Genomic DNA, 6000 nt, shown 5'->3' on the forward strand with positions numbered 1-6000 from the left:
GACGGACGGACGGACGGACGGACGGACGGACGGACGGACGGACACACGGACGGACACACGGACGGACAGGGTGCAAAACATACTCTCTCGCCATGCCTTTCGGCCTGGCGGAGACAAATATAGTCATACAGTAGATACAATTAATAAGGATGCGATACTGTACAGATTTGCCCATGGCCCACCCACTTAACCACTTAAACCTTATAGACTTTGTTGACCAGGGTCGCAGGAGTTCTATATTTGGTCCCCTCCTTTTTTCCCTCTACGCCAAATCTCTTCCTCGAAAATAGATCATCGTTTCATCGCTTGTAGATCTGTTATTTTCGCAGAACGGTCGTTCGCCTTTTGTGACAATAGGTATGCTAGGGTCCATGTGATTTAAAATACCCAGTTCTCCAGTGCCCACTTCATAAAAATGGCAGTTCACCCGTGCCCACTTCATAAATATGCCCAGTTATCCACTGTGCCCACCCTATATTAAATTGGCTAATGGGTGGGTGGTGTGTGGGGGCCCTTGCCCTATGACTCTGACATAACCATATGAGTTCACCATGATTCAGACATAACCATAGAGTTCTCACTGCAGCTATACCCAATTATGGCGTGTCATGCTGACTGTGACTGTGTGACAGTATGACATCAGACTCAAACAAATCATATAAGGATCCATATAAGGAGCTCCACGTCAAACATGACCATATGGTGCCATGTCATCATTCCACTGGCCCATTATTCCGACGGCCTGTTGGTCCGACTGGCCCCATTATAACTAACCCTAACCCTAACCCATAACCTAACCTCACACTAACCAAACATTTGCACAAATGCGCATAATATGTAGATTTTCAACATGCACTGATGTTAGACACAACAGAAACCATGTAGTTCATCGAAAAATATGATGATGATTTTGTTAGTTTGTTAGTTAGTTAGTTACTAATTAATTACATGAGGATGATGATGATAAATCTGATGATGATGATGATGATGAACAACAACACCAATTTGTTCATGTGTCCCTGGGTGCTTCTGATATATGACTGCAGATTTTATTTCTTTTTTGCTTTAGAGCACTTAAACTTGTTAAGTATTGCTTTCTTACTCTTCCATTATACTGTCAGAGAAATGACAAAGACTGAAATTGCAAGAGGAAATCGTAGTGATTATGTTCCAAGTGAAAGTTAAAGTAAAAAATCTATGTAAAAAATATTCTTCATCACTTGTATGATTGCACATTGTAATTTTCCTAAATGTTTTGCATCATGTGGGGATAAAAGCTTGCATTTGTTATGCTAATGGCTGAAAATTATGATTCATGAAAATACAGTGTACACACTGGACTATTTTGCTAAAGAAAATAATCCATAAACACCACATCCAGGGACTGTCAAACGTTGTTCTCATTGTTTTCTAAAACAAATAGAATAGGGATTTTTTTTTCTTTTACAGGTGACAGCTTGTCATGTTTATTTCAAATATGTTAATAAAAACAGAATTATTTTTTGCACTTTCGAAATCACAAAGAAAAACACTTAAAATTAAGAAACAAGAGAAAGAAATAGGGAAAGTAATCTAAACATAATTATCCGAAAAGGAGTGAGATGAAGTAAAACTTATAAACTCCCACCGCTTTTATATCTGAAAGTTAAATAATTACTTGCTGACTTCCGTGCTTCACATTATACTACTAAAATTAAACTCTTCAATATATATATATATATATATATATATATATATATATATATATATATATATATACACACACACACACACACACACACACACACACACACACACACACACACACACACACACACACACACACACACACACACACACATCCATATCATCCATATTAGCAAAATAACTATTCTATTTAACATACATGTAACACAATGAACACAATAAAAACATGTATACAGTATACAAACATATACCCATACATTCATACATAATCATTCATACATACATGGTGCATTTATATAGCGCTTTTATCCAAAGCGCTTTACATAGATTGTGCATTACATTCACCCATTCACACACACACACACATTCATATACCGATGGCGGAGGAAACCATGCAAGGCACCAACCTGCTCATCGGGAGCAATTAGGGGTTCAGCGCCTTGCTCAAGGACACTTCGACACTAACTCTGGGGGAGCCCCCCAGCCCGGAATCGAACTGGGAACCTTGCGGTTTCCACTTTACCCCTGAGCCCATGTACATACAGATACACATCAACTCTTAATATGTTAATATTATGACTAGTTTTCCAAAACAAATAGAATATGGATATCTATTTTCATTTTATTTTACAAGTGACAGGATATGTTTACAAGTACACACAGTATGTGTAAGAAAGCAATTCTACTCATATATTACAAGACCCAACAATAAAGAAAAATGTAAACTTTTCACCCTGCAGGAATCATGTGGGCCCTGGGGGTCCCAACCCACAGGTTGAGAACCACTGCTCTAAGTGAAAGATTGCTCCTTCTTCTTGTCTATAGTCCTCTTCCTGCAAAAGATCGAGTATTGTGCTTTGCCTATTTGACCACATTGACCCATTTGGAGCTCAAGAGTGGTAATGACCCATTTCCACGTTTTTGTCTTCCCAGTGATCCACAAAATCCAATATTTTTTGTACCTCTTTTGGATGCAGACATTTCTTCCCTGGAGTCAGCGGTTCTAAGGCTGAAAGAATGAATGATGTAATACTTCAGTGATTTTCAGATGGATGTTATCAAAATTTCAAACATAATTGTTGATCTAGCCTTACAACTCTAAACAAAGGAAAACAAGCATGGCCCCCTGTCTCTAATGTGTGATGTAAAGGTGATGTTTATGAAGTCCATGGATAATATCTCAAACATCATAATGTGTCAACTGAAAATGTTGCACCATAATATATTTATGGCTTAATTTAATATAAAATACTAATATACAGTATCTATTTATTTGAAATAATTTAATGAGCCAAGTAATGATTGCAGTTCTATGTTTTGACTGTTTCCATATTTTTATTTTGCCATCGTGAGATAGATATTTAGAAGGAGGTCAAGTGCAGAAAGAACATACAAATGCATGGGTGAGAGTAAATGCTGACCCCACAAGGAGAGAGAAGGTTATGCCCATTGAAACCCCTTGTTTTAAACTTCCACATAATCAACAAACTATAAAACTGGTTGAACATTGGCCAAATTGTCAAATAATATAAGAAAGAGGCATTTTGAATATAGCTGTCGTCAGGAGCAGGAGTCGAACCCGCGATACGTTGTCATGCTGGCATTGTAGCCATGGGTGCCTGGACCGCTACACCACTACTACAATTTTAAGTGCTTTTCAGGGTGGCAAGGGCCCAGTTCAAATATGATTCTTTTGGGGGGTCGCGGCCTGAAAAGGTTGAGAACCACTCCTGGAATCCGCAACGAATAGTATTTTTGGCACTGCGGCTCTGAACCTTCACTGGTTGCCTTTAATCATGGTGATGTAGGAATTGAAACGTATTTACAAAAGAGTCATTAAAGGGTTTTAATGATTCAATATTTACACTTCAAACTCCATGTTAACCATGTTAGACTCACTGAAAACACACATTTGTATTTATTTTATTATTTTTTAACATTAGATATTTTAAATGAAAAACAGTAATACAAAAATGATGGTCCCCTCATGACAACATCAGTCACCAGAAGCAGGAACAGGTGTTTTCAAATGAATGTCAGATATCTAAATATTGAATCAAGCAACTTAAAAATGGTCTGGGGTGCACACAAAAGCCCAAGTCAACATTAAAATATTGTGAAATACCCTTTTAAATCCTTAAATGCAAACATCAAATATCAGACAATTAAAAACAATCCGAGTCTAATAATTGTGTGTGGAACTCCCTGTTCACTTTTTCGCTATGATAGTAAGTTGCTATGCGTGCAGCTTGAATGAAGGTACACAAATCAGAATATGGTGTTCAGTACACTGTAGGGATGTCAAACTCATGTTGGGTCACAGGCCTTTCATTTAATTTCAGAATTGTCTGGAGGTGGCTCTGTTTTGTGATATCATGCACATACTGTAGCAGCATGATCTGTGATTGGACTACTTTTGAGTGGACAAATAGATCCTTAAGCCGGAAATGTGATGACAGTATTAGGGGTTAACATGCTGCAATAACAGATGGGAGCTTTAAGAAACAAAAATGTAATTGAAGAGTAACAAGACCCAACTCTGCCAAGACACACATAATAGGAGAATCCTCATGCTCATTTAGCCTAAAACACTGCCCAGGGTTAAGATTTTTTTTTTAAAGATATTTGGGTTAAGGCACATTTGCATATGAATTAGTGACATGATTTTGTTAAAACTAGGACAGTGTTGCTATGGTTATCCAAAAAATATCCTGACGAACAAATTACCACACTAATTACTGTACTGTGACCCCAGACATTTCCCCTCTAGTAGATCACATTTTGATTCAGCTTGTTCCCTGGATTCCTTGTATCAGGGCGCAACTTCCTAGCCCTCGACCATTTGTGCCAGACTATAATTTCCGCCATTTCACATTTTCTTTAGAACACACTTTTTGCTACAGTACTACTCGTAAAAGGTTTGTCCAAAACTGCTGCCACTTGTGTCTGTGTGCTGACAGTGGTGGAAAGTAACTAAGTACATTTACTTAAGTACTGTACTTAAGTACAATTTTGAGGTATTTGTACTTTACTTGAGTATATTTCAATACTTTTACTTCTACTCCACTACAACTCAGAGGCAAATATTGTACTTTTACTCCACTACAATTATTTGAAAACTTTAGTTACTAGTTACTTTTCAGATATAAATTATTATATTATGAAACATGCATTAACCACTTTGGCGCTATTTTATACCGAGGCTATTTGAAAATAGCAGATCTACAAGCTCACAACGCGTCGCATCGCGACGCGTTATGCAGCTTGTAGATCGGCTATTTTCAAACAATTCAGTACTTTTACTTTTGGTACTTTAAGTACATTTTGATACCAATACTTTTGTACTTTTACTCAAGTAAATTTTACACACCAGATTTTTACTTGTAACAGAGTACTTCTACTTTGCAGTATTGATACTTTTACTTAAGTAAAACATTTGAGTACTTTTTCCACCACTGTGTGCTGATATGTTGCCACTATGTTGCCTTGTCAGTGAGTCTTCTGTATTTTGTGTCATGTCTGTGGACTGGGTATGCTGCAATAGGAATTACCCTTTGGGACAAATAAAGTAATCTGAATATGAATATAGCTTTCAGAATAAGTCTAAATCAAGTGCTTCCCACCTGTGTAGAGAGCATAGCTGTTTTTAAATGTGCTTCATAAATAAATTGACTTGACTTGTAAAGACAAACGATGATGATGCGCATTTACAGTTCACTACATAACCGTTGAATACTTTGCCTAAGAGGAAATGCAATTATCAACCTCTTCTTTTGAGGCCCAGTTGGAAGGCTGAAGTAAAAGCTGCTTTGGTAAAAATACAAATAAATCTGTGGTAGTATTAATGAAATCCAAAATGTTGTTTACAATTTTCTCAGAAGGCCTTAATGACCTAGCATTATATCAGATGTCTTTCTGGATTTTATTCCATCACACCTTCTTGTCATTTAATAGTAGAGCATCATGTTAAGCTCATGGTGTTTTCTTTTGTATGTACATTTACATTGTTATGGTAATATTACTTATACATTGATTGTATAAATAAGTGATTGTACAGTTGAGTGCTATTTCTGTTCTGCTTATTGGGCCTTAATGGAGCCAGAAGGCAATCCTTCAAGACGGGGTGCCGTGATTTTCAGTGATCCCCCCCCCCCCCCCCCCCTAAAACATGATCATCAGGTATTATGGTTACACTAGGAGGAAGATTTTTTTCAAAAAAGTGTACAGAAAGTGTACTGGACACGCCTCCAGTTCATTAAGTATACCTGGTTCTCACCTTAGCACCTCCCACTGAACCAGTCCCTCCGCCTCCTC

The sequence above is a fragment of the Gymnoscopelus braueri genome (genome assembly GCF_963280865.1).
Source record: "Gymnoscopelus braueri genome assembly, chromosome: 5".
NCBI lineage: Eukaryota > Metazoa > Chordata > Actinopteri > Myctophiformes > Myctophidae > Gymnoscopelus > Gymnoscopelus braueri.